Raw genomic sequence first — 23,966 nt, forward strand, 5'->3', positions numbered from 1 at the left:
TCTTTGCTAAGACTCTCCAGAGAGACGTCCTCAAAACAAACACACATCTTGACATATCTCCCGCATTGATCGCAGTGTCTCCAGAAACGGCATTCAAGGAGCCAGGACCTTTTCTCCCTACACTGTCCATTGAGTTGTCCTCAAAACCAATATACATCCTGCTATATCTCCCACATGGAAAGTGCCAGGAGGGAGAAGTGGGGATTATGTTTAGACTTTCTCGGAACTGCTTCAAATCAACTAGATATCTTTGTGCTGTAAATCTCCCAACAGCCAAACGCAAAAGCAGCAAACATCTCGCTGTATGTCCCGCATCCAAAGTGCCAAGAGAGAGCTTGCTCTCCCTGTCTTTGAGTACTGTTTTCACTGTCCCGGTTACCTCTTGGCTAACATTCTCTTCAGAGCTGCAGTGAAACCAGGAACCACGTGGAGAAGGCACCCACACTGAAAGTGCCTGGAGGGAACATTGGGGCTTCTTCTCAGTGTCTCTGACATAGGGTTTCACTGTCCCGGGAAAGTCTCTGCTAACACCCTGCAGAGCGCTGTGCCCAATATACAGAAACGTCTTGCGGTATCTCCTACAGGGAAAGTGCCAGGAGGGAATTGTGGAGCTTGTTCTCAGTGTCTCTGAGAATTGCTCTGATTATCTGTGTGACCTCTTTGCTAAGACTCTCCAGAGAGCCGTCCTCAAAACAAACACACATCTTGACATATCTCCCGCATTGATCGCAGTGTCTCCAGAAACGGCATTCAAGGAGCCAGGACCTTTTCTCCCTACACTGTCCATTGAGTTGTCCTCAAAACCAATATACATCCTGCTATATCTCCCACATGGAAAGTGCCAGGAGGGAGAAGTGGGGATTATGTTTAGACTTTCTCGGAACTGCTTCAAATCAACTAGATATCTTTGTGCTGTAAATCTCCCAACAGCCAAACGCAAAAGCAGCAAACATCTCGCTGTATGTCCCGCATCCAAAGTGCCAAGAGAGAGCTTGCTCTCCCTGTCTTTGAGTACTGTTTTCACTGTCCCGGTTACCTCTTGGCTAACATTCTCTTCAGAGCTGCAGTGAAACCAGGAACCACGTGGAGAAGGCACCCACACTGAAAGTGCCTGGAGGGAACATTGGGGCTTCTTCTCAGTGTCTCTGACATAGGGTTTCACTGTCCCGGGAAAGTCTCTGCTAACACCCTGCAGAGCGCTGTGCCCAATATACAGAAACGTCTTGCGGTATCTCCTACAGGGAAAGTGCCAGGAGGGAATTGTGGAGCTTGTTCTCAGTGTCTCTGAGAATTGCTCTGATTATCCCTGTGACCTCTTTGCTAAGACTCTCCAGAGAGACGTCCTCAAAACAAACACACATCTTGACATATCTCCCACATTGATCGCAGTGTCTCCAGAAACGGCATTCAAGGAGCCAGGACCTTTTCTCCCTACACTGTCCATTGAGTTGTCCTCAAAACCAATATACATCCTGCTATATCTCCCACATGGAAAGTGCCAGGAGGGAGAAGTGGGGATTATGTTTAGACTTTCTCGGAACTGCTTCAAATCAACTAGATATCTTTGTGCTGTAAATCTCCCAACAGCCAAACGCAAAAGCAGCAAACATCTCGCTGTATGTCCCGCATCCAAAGTGCCAAGAGAGAGCTTGCTCTCCCTGTCTTTGAGTACTGTTTTCACTGTCCCGGTTACCTCTTGGCTAACATTCTCTTCAGAGCTGCAGTGAAACCAGGAACCACGTGGAGAAAGCACCCACACTGAAAGTGCCTGGAGGGAACATTGGGGCTTCTTCTCAGTGTCTCTGACATAGGGTTTCACTGTCCCGGGAAAGTCTCTGCTAACACCCTGCAGAGCGCTGTGCCCAATATACAGAAACGTCTTGCGGTATCTCCTACAGGGAAAGTGCCAGGAGGGAATTGTGGAGCTTGTTCTCAGTGTCTCTGAGAATTGCTCTGATTATCCCTGTGACCTCTTTGCTAAGACTCTCCAGAGAGACGTCCTCAAAACAAACACACATCTTGACATATCTCCCGCATTGATCGCAGTGTCTCCAGAAACGGCATTCAAGGAGCCAGGACCTTTTCTCCCTACACTGTCCATTGAGTTGTCCTCAAAACCAATATACATCCTGCTATATCTCCCACATGGAAAGTGCCAGGAGGGAGAAGTGGGGATTATGTTTAGACTTTCTCGGAACTGCTTCAAATCAACTAGATATCTTTGTGCTGTAAATCTCCCAACAGCCAAACGCAAAAGCAGCAAACATCTCGCTGTATGTCCCGCATCCAAAGTGCCAAGAGAGAGCTTGCTCTCCCTGTCTTTGAGTACTGTTTTCACTGTCCCGGTTACCTCTTGGCTAACATTCTCTTCAGAGCTGCAGTGAAACCAGGAACCACGTGGAGAAAGCACCCACACTGAAAGTGCCTGGAGGGAACATTGGGGCTTCTTCTCAGTGTCTCTGACATAGGGTTTCACTGTCCCGGGAAAGTCTCTGCTAACACCCTGCAGAGCGCTGTGCCCAATATACAGAAACGTCTTGCGGTATCTCCTACAGGGAAAGTGCCAGGAGGGAATTGTGGAGCTTGTTCTCAGTGTCTCTGAGAATTGCTCTGATTATCTGTGTGACCTCTTTGCTAAGACTCTCCAGAGAGCCGTCCTCAAAACCAACACACATCTTGACATATCTCCCACATTGATCGCAGTGTCTCCAGAAACGGCATTCAAGGAGCCAGGACCTTTTCTCCCTACACTGTCCATTGAGTTGTCCTCAAAACCAATATACATCCTGCTATATCTCCCACATGGAAAGTGCCAGGAGGGAGAAGTGGGGATTATGTTTAGACTTTCTCGGAACTGCTTCAAATCAACTAGATATCTTTGTGCTGTAAATCTCCCAACAGCCAAACGCAAAAGCAGCAAACATCTCGCTGTATGTCCCGCATCCAAAGTGCCAAGAGAGAGCTTGCTCTCCCTGTCTTTGAGTACTGTTTTCACTGTCCCGGTTACCTCTTGGCTAACATTCTCTTCAGAGCTGCAGTGAAACCAGGAACCACGTGGAGAAAGCACCCACACTGAAAGTGCCTGGAGGGAACATTGGGGCTTCTTCTCAGTGTCTCTGACATAGGGTTTCACTGTCCCGGGAAAGTCTCTGCTAACACCCTGCAGAGCGCTGTGCCCAATATACAGAAACGTCTTGCGGTATCTCCTACAGGGAAAGTGCCAGGAGGGAATTGTGGAGCTTGTTCTCAGTGTCTCTGAGAATTGCTCTGATTATCCCTGTGACCTCTTTGCTAAGACTCTCCAGAGAGCCGTCCTCAAAACAAACACACATCTTGACATATCTCCCGCATTGATCGCAGTGTCTCCAGAAACGGCATTCAAGGAGCCAGGACCTTTTCTCCCTACACTGTCCATTGAGTTGTCCTCAAAACCAATATACATCCTGCTATATCTCCCACATGGAAAGTGCCAGGAGGGAGAAGTGGGGATTATGTTTAGACTTTCTCGGAACTGCTTCAAATCAACTAGATATCTTTGTGCTGTAAATCTCCCAACAGCCAAACGCAAAAGCAGCAAACATCTCGCTGTATGTCCCGCATCCAAAGTGCCAAGAGAGAGCTTGCTCTCCCTGTCTTTGAGTACTGTTTTCACTGTCCCGGTTACCTCTTTGCTAACATTCTCTTCAGAGCTGCAGTGAAACCAGGAACCACGTGGAGAAGGCACCCACACTGAAAGTGCCTGGAGGGAACATTGGGGCTTCTTCTCAGTGTCTCTGACATAGGGTTTCACTGTCCCGGGAAAGTCTCTGCTAACACCCTGCAGAGCGCTGTGCCCAATATACAGAAACGTCTTGCGGTATCTCCTACAGGGAAAGTGCCAGGAGGGAATTGTCGAGCTTGTTCTCAGTGTCTCTGAGAATTGCTCTGATTATCTGTGTGACCTCTTTGCTAAGACTCTCCAGAGAGCCGTCCTCAAAACAAACACACATCTTGACATATCTCCCGCATTGATCGCAGTGTCTCCAGAAACGGCATTCAAGGAGCCAGGACCTTTTCTCCCTACACTGTCCATTGAGTTGTCCTCAAAACCAATATACATCCTGCTATATCTCCCACATGGAAAGTGCCAGGAGGGAGAAGTGGGGATTATGTTTAGACTTTCTCGGAACTGCTTCAAATCAACTAGATATCTTTGTGCTGTAAATCTCCCAACAGCCAAACGCAAAAGCAGCAAACATCTCGCTGTATGTCCCGCATCCAAAGTGCCAAGAGAGAGCTTGCTCTCCCTGTCTTTGAGTACTGTTTTCACTGTCCCGGTTACCTCTTGGCTAACATTCTCTTCAGAGCTGCAGTGAAACCAGGAACCACGTGGAGAAAGCACCCACACTGAAAGTGCCTGGAGGGAACATTGGGGCTTCTTCTCAGTGTCTCTGACATAGGGTTTCACTGTCCCGGGAAAGTCTCTGCTAACACCCTGCAGAGCGCTGTGCCCAATATACAGAAACGTCTTGCGGTATCTCCTACAGGGAAAGTGCCAGGAGGGAATTGTGGAGCTTGTTCTCAGTGTCTCTGAGAATTGCTCTGATTATCCCTGTGACCTCTTTGCTAAGACTCTCCAGAGAGACGTCCTCAAAACAAACACACATCTTGACATATCTCCCGCATTGATCGCAGTGTCTCCAGAAACGGCATTCAAGGAGCCAGGACCTTTTCTCCCTACACTGTCCATTGAGTTGTCCTCAAAACCAATATACATCCTGCTATATCTCCCACATGGAAAGTGCCAGGAGGGAGAAGTGGGGATTATGTTTAGACTTTCTCGGAACTGCTTCAAATCAACTAGATATCTTTGTGCTGTAAATCTCCCAACAGCCAAACGCAAAAGCAGCAAACATCTCACTGTATGTCCCGCATCCAAAGTGCCAAGAGAGAGCTTGCTCTCCCTGTCTTTGAGTACTGTTTTCACTGTCCCGGTTACCTCTTGGCTAACATTCTCTTCAGAGCTGCAGTGAAACCAGGAACCACGTGGAGAAGGCACCCACACTGAAAGTGCCTGGAGGGAACATTGGGGCTTCTTCTCAGTGTCTCTGACATAGGGTTTCACTGTCCCGGGAAAGTCTCTGCTAACACCCTGCAGAGCGCTGTGCCCAATATACAGAAACGTCTTGCGGTATCTCCTACAGGGAAAGTGCCAGGAGGGAATTGTGGAGCTTGTTCTCAGTGTCTCTGAGAATTGCTCTGATTATCCCTGTGACCTCTTTGCTAAGACTCTCCAGAGAGACGTCCTCAAAACCAACACACATCTTGACATATCTCCCACATTGATCGCAGTGTCTCCAGAAACGGCATTCAAGGAGCCAGGACCTTTTCTCCCTACACTGTCCATTGAGTTGTCCTCAAAACCAATATACATCCTGCTATATCTCCCACATGGAAAGTGCCAGGAGGGAGAAGTGGGGATTATGTTTAGACTTTCTCGGAACTGCTTCAAATCAACTAGATATCTTTGTGCTGTAAATCTCCCAACAGCCAAACGCAAAAGCAGCAAACATCTCGCTGTATGTCCCGCATCCAAAGTGCCAAGAGAGAGCTTGCTCTCCCTGTCTTTGAGTACTGTTTTCACTGTCCCGGTTACCTCTTGGCTAACATTCTCTTCAGAGCTGCAGTGAAACCAGGAACCACGTGGAGAAGGCACCCACACTGAAAGTGCCTGGAGGGAACATTGGGGCTTCTTCTCAGTGTCTCTGACATAGGGTTTCACTGTCCCGGGAAAGTCTCTGCTAACACCCTGCAGAGCGCTGTGCCCAATATACAGAAACGTCTTGCGGTATCTCCTACAGGGAAAGTGCCAGGAGGGAATTGTGGAGCTTGTTCTCAGTGTCTCTGAGAATTGCTCTGATTATCCCTGTGACCTCTTTGCTAAGACTCTCCAGAGAGACGTCCTCAAAACAAACACACATCTTGACATATCTCCCACATTGATCGCAGTGTCTCCAGAAACGGCATTCAAAGAGCCAGGACCTTTTCTCCCTACACTGTCCATTGAGTTGTCCTCAAAACCAATATACATCCTGCTATATCTCCCACATGGAAAGTGCCAGGAGGGAGAAGTGGGGATTATGTTTAGACTTTCTCAGAACTGCTTCAAATCAACTAGATATCTTTGTGCTGTAAATCTCCCAACAGCCAAACGCAAAAGCAGCAAACATCTCGCTGTATGTCCCGCATCCAAAGTGCCAAGAGAGAGCTTGCTCTCCCTGTCTTTGAGTACTGTTTTCACTGTCCCGGTTACCTCTTGGCTAACATTCTCTTCAGAGCTGCAGTGAAACCAGGAACCACGTGGAGAAGGCACCCACACTGAAAGTGCCTGGAGGGAACATTGGGGCTTCTTCTCAGTGTCTCTGACATAGGGTTTCACTGTCCCGGGAAAGTCTCTGCTAACACCCTGCAGAGCGCTGTGCCCAATATACAGAAACGTCTTGCGGTATCTCCTACAGGGAAAGTGCCAGGAGGGAATTGTGGAGCTTGTTCTCAGTGTCTCTGAGAATTGCTCTGATTATCTGTGTGACCTCTTTGCTAAGACTCTCCAGAGAGACGTCCTCAAAACAAACACACATCTTGACATATCTCCCGCATTGATCGCAGTGTCTCCAGAAACGGCATTCAAGGAGCCAGGACCTTTTCTCCCTACACTGTCCATTGAGTTGTCCTCAAAACCAATATACATCCTGCTATATCTCCCACATGGAAAGTGCCAGGAGGGAGAAGTGGGGATTATGTTTAGACTTTCTCGGAACTGCTTCAAATCAACTAGATATCTTTGTGCTGTAAATCTCCCAACAGCCAAACGCAAAAGCAGCAAACATCTCGCTGTATGTCCCGCATCCAAAGTGCCAAGAGAGAGCTTGCTCTCCCTGTCTTTGAGTACTGTTTTCACTGTCCCGGTTACCTTTTGGCTAACATTCTCTTCAGAGCTGCAGTGAAACCAGGAACCACGTGGAGAAGGCACCCACACTGAAAGTGCCTGGAGGGAACATTGGGGCTTCTTCTCAGTGTCTCTGACATAGGGTTTCACTGTCCCGGGAAAGTCTCTGCTAACACCCTGCAGAGCGCTGTGCCCAATATACAGAAACGTCTTGCGGTATCTCCTACAGGGAAAGTGCCAGGAGGGAATTGTGGAGCTTGTTCTCAGTGTCTCTGAGAATTGCTCTGATTATCCCTGTGACCTCTTTGCTAAGACTCTCCAGAGAGACGTCCTCAAAACCAACACACATCTTGACATATCTCCCACATTGATCGCAGTGTCTCCAGAAACGGCATTCAAGGAGCCAGGACCTTTTCTCCCTACACTGTCCATTGAGTTGTCCTCAAAACCAATATACATCCTGCTATATCTCCCACATGGAAAGTGCCAGGAGGGAGAAGTGGGGATTATGTTTAGACTTTCTCGGAACTGCTTCAAATCAACTAGATATCTTTGTGCTGTAAATCTCCCAACAGCCAAACGCAAAAGCAGCAAACATCTCGCTGTATGTCCCGCATCCAAAGTGCCAAGAGAGAGCTTGCTCTCCCTGTCTTTGAGTACTGTTTTCACTGTCCCGGTTACCTCTTGGCTAACATTCTCTTCAGAGCTGCAGTGAAACCAGGAACCACGTGGAGAAGGCACCCACACTGAAAGTGCCTGGAGGGAACATTGGGGCTTCTTCTCAGTGTCTCTGACATAGGGTTTCACTGTCCCGGGAAAGTCTCTGCTAACACCCTGCAGAGCGCTGTGCCCAATATACAGAAACGTCTTGCGGTATCTCCTACAGGGAAAGTGCCAGGAGGGAATTGTGGAGCTTGTTCTCAGTGTCTCTGAGAATTGCTCTGATTATCTGTGTGACCTCTTTGCTAAGACTCTCCAGAGAGCCGTCCTCAAAACAAACACACATCTTGACATATCTCCCGCATTGATCGCAGTGTCTCCAGAAACGGCATTCAAGGAGCCAGGACCTTTTCTCCCTACACTGTCCATTGAGTTGTCCTCAAAACCAATATACATCCTGCTATATCTCCCACATGGAAAGTGCCAGGAGGGAGAAGTGGGGATTATGTTTAGACTTTCTCGGAACTGCTTCAAATCAACTAGATATCTTTGTGCTGTAAATCTCCCAACAGCCAAACGCAAAAGCAGCAAACATCTCGCTGTATGTCCCGCATCCAAAGTGCCAAGAGAGAGCTTGCTCTCCCTGTCTTTGAGTACTGTTTTCACTGTCCCGGTTACCTCTTGGCTAACATTCTCTTCAGAGCTGCAGTGAAACCAGGAACCACGTGGAGAAAGCACCCACACTGAAAGTGCCTGGAGGGAACATTGGGGCTTCTTCTCAGTGTCTCTGACATAGGGTTTCACTGTCCCGGGAAAGTCTCTGCTAACACCCTGCAGAGCGCTGTGCCCAATATACAGAAACGTCTTGCGGTATCTCCTACAGGGAAAGTGCCAGGAGGGAATTGTGGAGCTTGTTCTCAGTGTCTCTGAGAATTGCTCTGATTATCCCTGTGACCTCTTTGCTAAGACTCTCCAGAGAGACGTCCTCAAAACAAACACACATCTTGACATATCTCCCGCATTGATCGCAGTGTCTCCAGAAACGGCATTCAAGGAGCCAGGACCTTTTCTCCCTACACTGTCCATTGAGTTGTCCTCAAAACCAATATACATCCTGCTATATCTCCCACATGGAAAGTGCCAAGAGGGAGAAGTGGGGATTATGTTTAGACTTTCTCGGAACTGCTTCAAATCAACTAGATATCTTTGTGCTGTAAATCTCCCAACAGCCAAACGCAAAAGCAGCAAACATCTCGCTGTATGTCCCGCATCCAAAGTGCCAAGAGAGAGCTTGCTCTCCCTGTCTTTGAGTACTGTTTTCACTGTCCCGGTTACCTCTTGGCTAACATTCTCTTCAGAGCTGCAGTGAAACCAGGAACCACGTGGAGAAGGCACCCACACTGAAAGTGCCTGGAGGGAACATTGGGGCTTCTTCTCAGTGTCTCTGACATAGGGTTTCACTGTCCCGGGAAAGTCTCTGCTAACACCCTGCAGAGCGCTGTGCCCAATATACAGAAACGTCTTGCGGTATCTCCTACAGGGAAAGTGCCAGGAGGGAATTGTGGAGCTTGTTCTCAGTGTCTCTGAGAATTGCTCTGATTATCCCTGTGACCTCTTTGCTAAGACTCTCCAGAGAGACGTCCTCAAAACCAACACACATCTTGACATATCTCCCACATTGATCGCAGTGTCTCCAGAAACGGCATTCAAGGAGCCAGGACCTTTTCTCCCTACACTGTCCATTGAGTTGTCCTCAAAACCAATATACATCCTGCTATATCTCCCACATGGAAAGTGCCAGGAGGGAGAAGTGGGGATTATGTTTAGACTTTCTCGGAACTGCTTCAAATCAACTAGATATCTTTGTGCTGTAAATCTCCCAACAGCCAAACGCAAAAGCAGCAAACATCTCGCTGTATGTCCCGCATCCAAAGTGCCAAGAGAGAGCTTGCTCTCCCTGTCTTTGAGTACTGTTTTCACTGTCCCGGTTACCTCTTTGCTAACATTCTCTTCAGAGCTGCAGTGAAACCAGGAACCACGTGGAGAAGGCACCCACACTGAAAGTGCCTGGAGGGAACATTGGGGCTTCTTCTCAGTGTCTCTGACATAGGGTTTCACTGTCCCGGGAAAGTCTCTGCTAACACCCTGCAGAGCGCTGTGCCCAATATACAGAAACGTCTTGCGGTATCTCCTACAGGGAAAGTGCCAGGAGGGAATTGTCGAGCTTGTTCTCAGTGTCTCTGAGAATTGCTCTGATTATCTGTGTGACCTCTTTGCTAAGACTCTCCAGAGAGCCGTCCTCAAAACAAACACACATCTTGACATATCTCCCGCATTGATCGCAGTGTCTCCAGAAACGGCATTCAAGGAGCCAGGACCTTTTCTCCCTACACTGTCCATTGAGTTGTCCTCAAAACCAATATACATCCTGCTATATCTCCCACATGGAAAGTGCCAGGAGGAAGAAGTGGGGATTATGTTTAGACTTTCTCGGAACTGCTTCAAATCAACTAGATATCTTTGTGCTGTAAATCTCCCAACAGCCAAACGCAAAAGCAGCAAACATCTCGCTGTATGTCCCGCATCCAAAGTGCCAAGAGAGAGCTTGCTCTCCCTGTCTTTGAGTACTGTTTTCACTGTCCCGGTTACTTCTTTGCTAACATTCTCTTCAGAGCTGCAGTGAAACCAGGAACCACGTGGAGAAGGCACCCACACTGAAAGTGCCTGGAGGGAACATTGGGGCTTCTTCTCAGTGTCTCTGACATAGGGTTTCACTGTCCCGGGAAAGTCTCTGCTAACACCCTGCAGAGCGCTGTGCCCAATATACAGAAACGTCTTGCGGTATCTCCTACAGGGAAAGTGCCAGGAGGGAATTGTCGAGCTTGTTCTCAGTGTCTCTGAGAATTGCTCTGATTATCCCTGTGACCTCTTTGCTAAGACTCTCCAGAGAGCCGTCCTCAAAACCAACACACATCTTGACATATCTCCCACATTGATCGCAGTGTCTCCAGAAACGGCATTCAAGGAGCCAGGACCTTTTCTCCCTACACTGTCCATTGAGTTGTCCTCAAAACCAATATACATCCTGCTATATCTCCCACATGGAAAGTGCCAGGAGGGAGAAGTGGGGATTATGTTTAGACTTTCTCGGAACTGCTTCAAATCAACTAGATATCTTTGTGCTGTAAATCTCCCAACAGCCAAACGCAAAAGCAGCAAACATCTCGCTGTATGTCCCGCATCCAAAGTGCCAAGAGAGAGCTTGCTCTCCCTGTCTTTGAGTACTGTTTTCACTGTCCCGGTTACCTCTTGGCTAACATTCTCTTCAGAGCTGCAGTGAAACCAGGAACCACGTGGAGAAAGCACCCACACTGAAAGTGCCTGGAGGGAACATTGGGGCTTCTTCTCAGTGTCTCTGACATAGGGTTTCACTGTCCCGGGAAAGTCTCTGCTAACACCCTGCAGAGCGCTGTGCCCAATATACAGAAACGTCTTGCGGTATCTCCTACAGGGAAAGTGCCAGGAGGGAATTGTGGAGCTTGTTCTCAGTGTCTCTGAGAATTGCTCTGATTATCTGTGTGACCTCTTTGCTAAGACTCTCCAGAGAGCCGTCCTCAAAACAAACACACATCTTGACATATCTCCCGCATTGATCGCAGTGTCTCCAGAAACGGCATTCAAGGAGCCAGGACCTTTTCTCCCTACACTGTCCATTGAGTTGTCCTCAAAACCAATATACATCCTGCTATATCTCCCACATGGAAAGTGCCAAGAGGGAGAAGTGGGGATTATGTTTAGACTTTCTCGGAACTGCTTCAAATCAACTAGATATCTTTGTGCTGTAAATCTCCCAACAGCCAAACGCAAAAGCAGCAAACATCTCGCTGTATGTCCCGCATCCAAAGTGCCAAGAGAGAGCTTGCTCTCCCTGTCTTTGAGTACTGTTTTCACTGTCCCGGTTACCTCTTGGCTAACATTCTCTTCAGAGCTGCAGTGAAACCAGGAACCACGTGGAGAAGGCACCCACACTGAAAGTGCCTGGAGGGAACATTGGGGCTTCTTCTCAGTGTCTCTGACATAGGGTTTCACTGTCCCGGGAAAGTCTCTGCTAACACCCTGCAGAGCGCTGTGCCCAATATACAGAAACGTCTTGCGGTATCTCCTACAGGGAAAGTGCCAGGAGGGAATTGTGGAGCTTGTTCTCAGTGTCTCTGAGAATTGCTCTGATTATCTGTGTGACCTCTTTGCTAAGACTCTCCAGAGAGACGTCCTCAAAACAAACACACATCTTGACATATCTCCCGCATTGATCGCAGTGTCTCCAGAAACGGCATTCAAGGAGCCAGGACCTTTTCTCCCTACACTGTCCATTGAGTTGTCCTCAAAACCAATATACATCCTGCTATATCTCCCACATGGAAAGTGCCAAGAGGGAGAAGTGGGGATTATGTTTAGACTTTCTCGGAACTGCTTCAAATCAACTAGATATCTTTGTGCTGTAAATCTCCCAACAGCCAAACGCAAAAGCAGCAAACATCTCGCTGTATGTCCCGCATCCAAAGTGCCAAGAGAGAGCTTGCTCTCCCTGTCTTTGAGTACTGTTTTCACTGTCCCGGTTACCTCTTGGCTAACATTCTCTTCAGAGCTGCAGTGAAACCAGGAACCACGTGGAGAAGGCACCCACACTGAAAGTGCCTGGAGGGAACATTGGGGCTTCTTCTCAGTGTCTCTGACATAGGGTTTCACTGTCCCGGGAAAGTCTCTGCTAACACCCTGCAGAGCGCTGTGCCCAATATACAGAAACGTCTTGCGGTATCTCCTACAGGGAAAGTGCCAGGAGGGAATTGTCGAGCTTGTTCTCAGTGTCTCTGAGAATTGCTCTGATTATCCCTGTGACCTCTTTGCTAAGACTCTCCAGAGAGACGTCCTCAAAACCAACACACATCTTGACATATCTCCCACATTGATCGCAGTGTCTCCAGAAACGGCATTCAAGGAGCCAGGACCTTTTCTCCCTACACTGTCCATTGAGGTGTCCTCAAAACCAATATACATCCTGCTATATCTCCCACATGGAAAGTGCCAGGAGGGAGAAGTGGGGATTATGTTTAGACTTTCTCGGAACTGCTTCAAATCAACTAGATATCTTTGTGCTGTAAATCTCCCAACAGCCAAACGCAAAAGCAGCAAACATCTCGCTGTATGTCCCGCATCCAAAGTGCCAAGAGAGAGCTTGCTCTCCCTGTCTTTGAGTACTGTTTTCACTGTCCCGGTTACCTCTTGGCTAACATTCTCTTCAGAGCTGCAGTGAAACCAGGAACCACGTGGAGAAGGCACCCACACTGAAAGTGCCTGGAGGGAACATTGGGGCTTCTTCTCAGTGTCTCTGACATAGGGTTTCACTGTCCCGGGAAAGTCTCTGCTAACACCCTGCAGAGCGCTGTGCCCAATATACAGAAACGTCTTGCGGTATCTCCTACAGGGAAAGTGCCAGGAGGGAATTGTCGAGCTTGTTCTCAGTGTCTCTGAGAATTGCTCTGATTATCTGTGTGACCTCTTTGCTAAGACTCTCCAGAGAGCCGTCCTCAAAACAAACACACATCTTGACATATCTCCCGCATTGATCGCAGTGTCTCCAGAAACGGCATTCAAGGAGCCAGGACCTTTTCTCCCTACACTGTCCATTGAGTTGTCCTCAAAACCAATATACATCCCGCTATATCTCCCACATGGAAAGTGCCAGGAGGGAGAAGTGGGGATTATGTTTAGACTTTCTCGGAACTGCTTCAAATCAACTAGATATCTTTGTGCTGTAAATCTCCCAACAGCCAAACGCAAAAGCAGCAAACATCTCGCTGTATGTCCCGAATCCAAAGTGCCAAGAGAGAGCTTGCTCTCCCTGTCTTTGAGTACTGTTTTCACTGTCCCGGTTACTTCTTTGCTAACATTCTCTTCAGAGCTGCAGTGAAACCAGGAACCACGTGGAGAAGGCACCCACACTGAAAGTGCCTGGAGGGAACATTGGGGCTTCTTCTCAGTGTCTCTGACATAGGGTTTCACTGTCCCGGGAAAGTCTCTGCTAACACCCTGCAGAGCGCTGTGCCCAATATACAGAAACGTCTTGCGGTATCTCCTACAGGGAAAGTGCCAGGAGGGAATTGTCGAGCTTGTTCTCAGTGTCTCTGAGAATTGCTCTGATTATCCCTGTGACCTCTTTGCTAAGACTCTCCAGAGAGACGTCCTCAAAACCAACACACATCTTGACATATCTCCCACATTGATCGCAGTGTCTCCAGAAACGGCATTCAAGGAGCCAGGACCTTTTCTCCCTACACTGTCCATTGAGTTGTCCTCAAAACCAATATACATCCTGCTATATCTCCCACATGGAAAGTGCCAAGAGGGAGAAGTGGGGATTATGTTTAGACTTTCTCGGAACTGCTTCAAATCAACTAGATATCTTTGTGCTGTAAATCTCCCAACAGCCAAACGCAAAAGCAGCAAACATCTCGCTGTATGTCCCGCATCCAAAGTGCCAAGAGAGAGCTTGCTCTCCCTGTCTTTGAGTACTGTTTTCACTGTCCCGGTTACCTCTTTGCTAACATTCTCTTCAGAGCTGCAGTGAAACCAGGAACCACGTGGAGAAGGCACCCACACTGAAAGTGCCTGGAGGGAACATTGGGGCTTCTTCTCAGTGTCTCTGACATAGGGTTTCACTGTCCCGGGAAAGTCTCTGCTAACACCCTGCAGAGCGCTGTGCCCAATATACAGAAACGTCTTGCGGTATCTCCTACAGGGAAAGTGCCAGGAGGGAATTGTCGAGCTTGTTCTCAGTGTCTCTGAGAATTGCTCTGATTATCTGTGTGACCTCTTTGCTAAGACTCTCCAGAGAGCCGTCCTCAAAACAAACACACATCTTGACATATCTCCCGCATTGATCGCAGTGTCTCCAGAAACGGCATTCAAGGAGCCAGGACCTTTTCTCCCTACACTGTCCATTGAGTTGTCCTCAAAACCAATATACATCCCGCTATATCTCCCACATGGAAAGTGCCAGGAGGGAGAAGTGGGGATTATGTTTAGACTTTCTCGGAACTGCTTCAAATCAACTAGATATCTTTGTGCTGTAAATCTCCCAACAGCCAAACGCAAAAGCAGCAAACATCTCGCTGTATGTCCCGAATCCAAAGTGCCAAGAGAGAGCTTGCTCTCCCTGTCTTTGAGTACTGTTTTCACTGTCCCGGTTACTTCTTTGCTAACATTCTCTTCAGAGCTGCAGTGAAACCAGGAACCACGTGGAGAAGGCACCCACACTGAAAGTGCCTGGAGGGAACATTGGGGCTTCTTCTCAGTGTCTCTGACATAGGGTTTCACTGTCCCGGGAAAGTCTCTGCTAACACCCTGCAGAGCGCTGTGCCCAATATACAGAAACGTCTTGCGGTATCTCCTACAGGGAAAGTGCCAGGAGGGAATTGTCGAGCTTGTTCTCAGTGTCTCTGAGAATTGCTCTGATTATCCCTGTGACCTCTTTGCTAAGACTCTCCAGAGAGACGTCCTCAAAACCAACACACATCTTGACATATCTCCCACATTGATCGCAGTGTCTCCAGAAACGGCATTCAAGGAGCCAGGACCTTTTCTCCCTACACTGTCCATTGAGTTGTCCTCAAAACCAATATACATCCTGCTATATCTCCCACATGGAAAGTGCCAAGAGGGAGAAGTGGGGATTATGTTTAGACTTTCTCGGAACTGCTTCAAATCAACTAGATATCTTTGTGCTGTAAATCTCCCAACAGCCAAACGCAAAAGCAGCAAACATCTCGCTGTATGTCCCGCATCCAAAGTGCCAAGAGAGAGCTTGCTCTCCCTGTCTTTGAGTACTGTTTTCACTGTCCCGGTTACCTCTTGGCTAACATTCTCTTCAGAGCTGCAGTGAAACCAGGAACCACGTGGAGAAAGCACCCACACTGAAAGTGCCTGGAGGGAACATTGGGGCTTCTTCTCAGTGTCTCTGACATAGGGTTTCACTGTCCCGGGAAAGTCTCTGCTAACACCCTGCAGAGCGCTGTGCCCAATATACAGAAACGTCTTGCGGTATCTCCTACAGGGAAAGTGCCAGGAGGGAATTGTGGAGCTTGTTCTCAGTGTCTCTGAGAATTGCTCTGATTATCTGTGTGACCTCTTTGCTAAGACTCTCCAGAGAGCCGTCCTCAAAACAAACACACATCTTGACATATCTCCCGCATTGATCGCAGTGTCTCCAGAAACGGCATTCAAGGAGCCAGGACCTTTTCTCCCTACACTGTCCATTGAGTTGTCCTCAAAACCAATATACATCCTGCTATATCTCCCACATGGAAAGTGCCAAGAGGGAGAAGTGGGGATTATGTTTAGACTTTCTCGGAACTGCTTCAAATCAACTAGATATCTTTGTGCTGTAAATCTCCCAACAGCCAAACGCAAAAGCAGCAAACATCTCGCTGTATGTCCCGCATCCAAAGTGCCAAGAGAGAGCTTGCTCTCCCTGTCTTTGAGTACTGTTTTCACTGTCCCGGTTACCTCTTGGCTAACATTCTCTTCAGAGCTGCAGTGAAACCAGGAACCACGTGGAGAAGGCACCCACACTGAAAGTGCCTGGAGGGAACATTGGGGCTTCTTCTCAGTGTCTCTGACATAGGGTTTCACTGTCCCAGGAAAGTCTCTGCTAACACCCTGCAGAGCGCTGTGCCCAATATACAGAAACGTCTTGCGGTATCTCCTACAGGGAAAGTGCCAGGAGGGAATTGTGGAGCTTGTTCTCAGTGTCTCTGAGAATTGCTCTGATTATCTGTGTGACCTCTTTGCTAAGACTCTCCAGAGAGCCGTCCTCAAAACCAACACACATCTTGACATATCTCCCGCATTGATCGCAGTGTCTCCAGAAACGGCATTCAAGGAGCCAGGACCTTTCCTCCCTACACTGTCCATTGAGTTGTCCTCAAAACCAATATACATCCTGCTATATCTCCCACATGGAAAGTGCCAGGAGGGAGAAGTGGGGATTATGTTTAGACTTTCTCGGAACTGCTTCAAATCAACTAGATATCTTTGTGCTGTAAATCTCCCAACAGCCAAACGCAAAAGCAGCAAACATCTCGCTGTATGTCCCGCATCCAAAGTGCCAAGAGAGAGCTTGCTCTCCCTGTCTTTGAGTACTGTTTTCACTGTCCCGGTTACCTCTTGGCTAACATTCTCTTCAGAGCTGCAGTGAAACCAGGAACCACGTGGAGAAGGCACCCACACTGAAAGTGCCTGGAGGGAACATTGGGGCTTCTTCTCAGTGTCTCTGACATAGGGTTTCACTGTCCCAGGAAAGTCTCTGCTAACACCCTGCAGAGCGCTGTGCCCAATATACAGAAACGTCTTGCGGTATCTCCTACAGGGAAAGTGCCAGGAGGGAATTGTGGAGCTTGTTCTCAGTGTCTCTGAGAATTGCTCTGATTATCCCTGTGACCTCTTTGCTAAGACTCTCCAGAGAGACGTCCTCAAAACCAACACACATCTTGACATATCTCCCACATTGATCGCAGTGTCTCCAGAAACGGCATTCAAGGAGCCAGGACCTTTTCTCCCTACACTGTCCATTGAGTTGTCCTCAAAACCAATATACATCCTGCTATATCTCCCACATGGAAAGTGCCAGGAGGGAGAAGTGGGGATTATGTTTAGACTTTCTCGGAACTGCTTCAAATCAACTAGATATCTTTGTGCTGTAAATCTCCCAACAGCCAAACGCAAAAGCAGCAAACATCTCGCTGTATGTCCCGCATCCAAAGTGCCAAGAGAGAGCTTGCTCTCCCTGTCTTTGAGTACTGTTTTCACTGTCCCGGTTACCTCTTGGCTAACATTCTCTTCAGAGCTGCAGTGAAACCAGGAACCACGTGGAGAAAGCACCCACACTGAAAGTGCCTGGAGGGAACATTGGGGCTTCTTCTCAGTGTCTCTGACATAGGGTTTCACTGTCCCGGGAAAGTCTCTGCTAACACCCTGCAGAGCGCTGTGCCCAATATACAGAAACGTCTTGCGGTATCTCCTACAGGGAAAGTGCCAGGAGGGAATTGTGGAGCTTGTTCTCAGTGTCTCTGAGAATTGCTCTGATTATCTGTGTGACCTCTTTGCTAAGACTCTCCAGAGAGCCGTCCTCAAAACAAACACACATCTTGACATATCTCCCGCATTGATCGCAGTGTCTCCAGAAACGGCATTCAAGGAGCCAGGACCTTTTCTCCCTACACTGTCCATTGAGTTGTCCTCAAAACCAATATACATCCTGCTATATCTCCCACATGGAAAGTGCCAAGAGGGAGAAGTGGGGATTATGTTTAGACTTTCTCGGAACTGCTTCAAATCAACTAGATATCTTTGTGCTGTAAATCTCCCAACAGCCAAACGCAAAAGCAGCAAACATCTCGCTGTATGTCCCGCATCCAAAGTGCCAAGAGAGAGCTTGCTCTCCCTGTCTTTGAGTACTGTTTTCACTGTCCCGGTTACCTCTTGGCTAACATTCTCTTCAGAGCTGCAGTGAAACCAGGAACCACGTGGAGAAGGCACCCACACTGAAAGTGCCTGGAGGGAACATTGGGGCTTCTTCTCAGTGTCTCTGACATAGGGTTTCACTGTCCCAGGAAAGTCTCTGCTAACACCCTGCAGAGCGCTGTGCCCAATATACAGAAACGTCTTGCGGTATCTCCTACAGGGAAAGTGCCAGGAGGGAATTGTGGAGCTTGTTCTCAGTGTCTCTGAGAATTGCTCTGATTATCTGTGTGACCTCTTTGCTAAGACTCTCCAGAGAGACGTCCTCAAAACCAACACACATCTTGACATATCTCCCGCATTGATCGCAGTGTCTCCAGAAACGGCATTCAAGGAGCCAGGACCTTTCCTCCCTACACTGTCCATTGAGTTGTCCTCAAAACCAATATACATCCTGCTATATCTCCCACATGGAAAGTGCCAGGAGGGAGAAGTGGGGATTATGTTTAGACTTTCTCGGAACTGCTTCAAATCAACTAGATATCTTTGTGCTGTAAATCTCCCAACAGCCAAACGCAAAAGCAGCAAACATCTCGCTGTATGTCCCGCATCCAAAGTGCCAAGAGAGAGCTTGCTCTCCCTGTCTTTGAGTACTGTTTTCACTGTCCCGGTTACCTCTTGGCTAACATTCTCTTCAGAGCTGCAGTGAAACCAGGAACCACGTGGAGAAAGCACCCACACTGAAAGTGCCTGGAGGGAACATTGGGGCTTCTTCTCAGTGTCTCTGACATAGGGTTTCACTGTCCCGGGAAAGTCTCTGCTAACACCCTGCAGAGCGCTGTGCCCAATATACAGAAACGTCTTGCGGTATCTCCTACAGGGAAAGTGCCAGGAGGGAATTGTGGAGCTTGTTCTCAGTGTCTCTGAGAATTGCTCTGATTATCTGTGTGACCTCTTTGCTAAGACTCTCCAGAGAGCCGTCCTCAAAACAAACACACATCTTGACATATCTCCCGCATTGATCGCAGTGTCTCCAGAAACGGCATTCAAGGAGCCAGGACCTTTTCTCCCTACACTGTCCATTGAGTTGTCCTCAAAACCAATATACATCCTGCTATATCTCCCACATGGAAAGTGCCAAGAGGGAGAAGTGGGGATTATGTTTAGACTTTCTCGGAACTGCTTCAAATCAACTAGATATCTTTGTGCTGTAAATCTCCCAACAGCCAAACGCAAAAGCAGCAAACATCTCGCTGTATGTCCCGCATCCAAAGTGCCAAGAGAGAGCTTGCTCTCCCTGTCTTTGAGTACTGTTTTCACTGTCCCGGTTACCTCTTGGCTAACATTCTCTTCAGAGCTGCAGTGAAACCAGGAACCACGTGGAGAAGGCACCCACACTGAAAGTGCCTGGAGGGAACATTGGGGCTTCTTCTCAGTGTCTCTGACATAGGGTTTCACTGTCCCAGGAAAGTCTCTGCTAACACCCTGCAGAGCGCTGTGCCCAATATACAGAAACGTCTTGCGGTATCTCCTACAGGGAAAGTGCCAGGAGGGAATTGTGGAGCTTGTTCTCAGTGTCTCTGAGAATTGCTCTGATTATCTGTGTGACCTCTTTGCTAAGACTCTCCAGAGAGACGTCCTCAAAACCAACACACATCTTGACATATCTCCCGCATTGATCGCAGTGTCTCCAGAAACGGCATTCAAGGAGCCAGGACCTTTCCTCCCTACACTGTCCATTGAGTTGTCCTCAAAACCAATATACATCCTGCTATATCTCCCACATGGAAAGTGCCAGGAGGGAGAAGTGGGGATTATGTTTAGACTTTCTCGGAACTGCTTCAAATCAACTAGATATCTTTGTGCTGTAAATCTCCCAACAGCCAAACGCAAAAGCAGCAAACATCTCGCTGTATGTCCCGCATCCAAAGTGCCAAGAGAGAGCTTGCTCTCCCTGTCTTTGAGTACTGTTTTCACTGTCCCGGTTACCTCTTGGCTAACATTCTCTTCAGAGCTGCAGTGAAACCAGGAACCACGTGGAGAAGGCACCCACACTGAAAGTGCCTGGAGGGAACATTGGGGCTTCTTCTCAGTGTCTCTGACATAGGGTTTCACTGTCCCGGGAAAGTCTCTGCTAACACCCTGCAGAGCGCTGTGCCCAATATACAGAAACGTCTTGCGGTATCTCCTACAGGGAAAGTGCCAGGAGGGAATTGTCGAGCTTGTTCTCAGTGTCTCTGAGAATTGCTCTGATTATCTGTGTGACCTCTTTGCTAAGACTCTCCAGAGAGCCGTCCTCAAAACAAACACACATCTTGACATATCTCCCGCATTGATCGCAGTGTCTCCAGAAACGGCATTCAACGAGCCAGGACCTTTTCTCCCTACACTGTCCATTGAGTTGTCCTCAAAACCAATATACATCCCGCTATATCTCCCACATGGAAAGTGCCAGGAGGGAGAAGTGGGGATTATGTTTAGACTTTCTCGGAACTGCTTCAAATCAACTAGATATCTTTGTGCTGTAAATCTCCCAACAGCCAAACGCAAAAGCAGCAAACATCTCGCTGTATGTCCCGCATCCAAAGTGCCAAGAGAGAGCTTGCTCTCCCTGTCTTTGAGTACTGTTTTCACTGTCCCGGTTACTTCTTTGCTAACATTCTCTTCAGAGCTGCAGTGAAACCAGGAACCACGTGGAGAAGGCACCCACACTGAAAGTGCCTGGAGGGAACATTGGGGCTTCTTCTCAGTGTCTCTGACATAGGGTTTCACTGTCCCGGGAAAGTCTCTGCTAACACCCTGCAGAGCGCTGTGCCCAATATACAGAAACGTCTTGCGGTATCTCCTACAGGGAAAGTGCCAGGAGGGAATTGTCGAGCTTGTTCTCAGTGTCTCTGAGAATTGCTCTGATTATCCCTGTGACCTCTTTGCTAAGACTCTCCAGAGAGACGTCCTCAAAACCAACACACATCTTGACATATCTCCCACATTGATCGCAGTGTCTCCAGAAACGGCATTCAAGGAGCCAGGACCTTTTCTCCCTACACTGTCCATTGAGTTGTCCTCAAAACCAATATACATCCTGCTATATCTCCCACATGGAAAGTGCCAAGAGGGAGAAGTGGGGATTATGTTTAGACTTTCTCGGAACTGCTTCAAATCAACTAGATATCTTTGTGCTGTAAATCTCCCAACAGCCAAACGCAAAAGCAGCAAACATCTCGCTGTATGTCCCGCATCCAAAGTGCCAAGAGAGAGCTTGCTCTCCCTGTCTTTGAGTACTGTTTTCACTGTCCCGGTTACCTCTTGGCTAACATTCTCTTCAGAGCTGCAGTGAAACCAGGAACCACGTGGAGAAGGCACCCACACTGAAAGTGCCTGGAGGGAACATTGGGGCTTCTTCTCAGTGTCTCTGACATAGGGTTTCACTGTCCCGGGAAAGTCTCTGCTAACACCCTGCAGAGCGCTGTGCCCAATATACAGAAACGTCTTGCGGTATCTCCTACAGGGAAAGTGCCAGGAGGGAATTGTCGAGCTTGTTCTCAGTGTCTCTGAGAATTGCTCTGATTATCCCTGTGACCTCTTTGCTAAGACTCTCCAGAGAGACGTCCTCAAAACCAACACACATCTTGACATATCTCCCACATTGATCGCAGTGTCTCCAGAAACGGCATTCAAGGAGCCAGGACCTTTTCTCCCTACACTGTCCATTGAGTTGTCCTCAAAACCAATATACATCCTGCTATATCTCCCACATGGAAAGTGCCAGGAGGGAGAAGTGGGGATTATGTTTAGACTTTCTCGGAACTGCTTCAAATCAACTAGATATCTTTGTGCTGTAAATCTCCCAACAGCCAAACGCAAAAGCAGCAAACATCTCGCTGTATGTCCCGCATCCAAAGTGCCAAGAGAGAGCTTGCTCTCCCTGTCTTTGAGTACTGTTTTCACTGTCCCGGTTACCTCTTGGCTAACATTCTCTTCAGAGCTGCAGTGAAACCAGGAACCACGTGGAGAAAGCACCCACACTGAAAGTGCCTGGAGGGAACATTGGGGCTTCTTCTCAGTGTCTCTGACATAGGGTTTCACTGTCCCGGGAAAGTCTCTGCTAACACCCTGCAGAGCGCTGTGCCCAATATACAGAAACGTCTTGCGGTATCTCCTACAGGGAAAGTGCCAGGAGGGAATTGTGGAGCTTGTTCTCAGTGTCTCTGAGAATTGCTCTGATTATCTGTGTGACCTCTTTGCTAAGACTCTCCAGAGAGCCGTCCTCAAAACAAACACACATCTTGACATATCTCCCGCATTGATCGCAGTGTCTCCAGAAACGGCATTCAAGGAGCCAGGACCTTTTCTCCCTACACTGTCCATTGAGTTGTCCTCAAAACCAATATACATCCTGCTATATCTCCCACATGGAAAGTGCCAAGAGGGAGAAGTGGGGATTATGTTTAGACTTTCTCGGAACTGCTTCAAATCAACTAGATATCTTTGTGCTGTAAATCTCCCAACAGCCAAACGCAAAAGCAGCAAACATCTCGCTGTATGTCCCGCATCCAAAGTGCCAAGAGAGAGCTTGCTCTCCCTGTCTTTGAGTACTGTTTTCACTGTCCCGGTTACCTCTTGGCTAACATTCTCTTCAGAGCTGCAGTGAAACCAGGAACCACGTGGAGAAAGCACCCACACTGAAAGTGCCTGGAGGGAACATTGGGGCTTCTTCTCAGTGTCTCTGACATAGGGTTTCACTGTCCCGGGAAAGTCTCTGCTAACACCCTGCAGAGCGCTGTGCCCAATATACAGAAACGTCTTGCGGTATCTCCTACAGGGAAAGTGCCAGGAGGGAATTGTGGAGCTTGTTCTCAGTGTCTCTGAGAATTGCTCTGATTATCTGTGTGACCTCTTTGCTAAGACTCTCCAGAGAGCCGTCCTCAAAACAAACACACATCTTGACATATCTCCCGCATTTATCGCAGTGTCTCCAGAAACGGCATTCAAGGAGCCAGGACCTTTTCTCCCTACACTGTCCATTGAGTTGTCCTCAAAACCAATATACATCCTGCTATATCTCCCACATGGAAAGTGCCAAGAGGGAGAAGTGGGGATTATGTTTAGACTTTCTCGGAACTGCTTCAAATCAACTAGATATCTTTGTGCTGTAAATCTCCCAACAGCCAAACGCAAAAGCAGCAAACATCTCGCTGTATGTCCCGCATCCAAAGTGCCAAGAGAGAGCTTGCTCTCCCTGTCTTTGAGTACTGTTTTCACTGTCCCGGTTACCTCTTGGCTAACATTCTCTTCAGAGCTGCAGTGAAACCAGGAACCACGTGGAGAAGGCACCCACACTGAAAGTGCCTGGAGGGAACATTGGGGCTTCTTCTCAGTGTCTCTGACATAGGGTTTCACTGTCCCGGGAAAGTCTCTGCTAACACCCTGCAGAGCGCTGTGCCCAATATACAGAAACGTCTTGCGGTATCTCCTACAGGGAAAGTGCCAGGAGGGAATTGTGGAGCTTGTTCTCAGTGTCTCTGAGAATTGCTCTGATTATCCCTGTGACCTCTTTGCTAAGACTCTCCAGAGAGACGTCCTCAAAACCAACACACATCTTGACATATCTCCCACATTGATCGCAGTGTCTCCAGAAACGGCATTCAAGGAGCCAGGACCTTTTCTCCCTACACTGTCCATTGAGTTGTCCTCAAAACCAATATACATCCTGCTATATCTCCCACATGGAAAGTGCCAGGAGGGAGAAGTGGGGATTATGTTTAGACTTTCTCGGAACTGCTTCAAATCAACTAGATATCTTTGTGCTGTAAATCTCCCAACAGCCAAACGCAAAAGCAGCAAACATCTCGCTGTATGTCCCGCA

The sequence above is a fragment of the Larus michahellis genome, unplaced genomic scaffold, assembly GCF_964199755.1.
Source record: "Larus michahellis unplaced genomic scaffold, bLarMic1.1 SCAFFOLD_57, whole genome shotgun sequence".
NCBI classification, from domain to species: Eukaryota; Metazoa; Chordata; class Aves; order Charadriiformes; family Laridae; genus Larus; species Larus michahellis.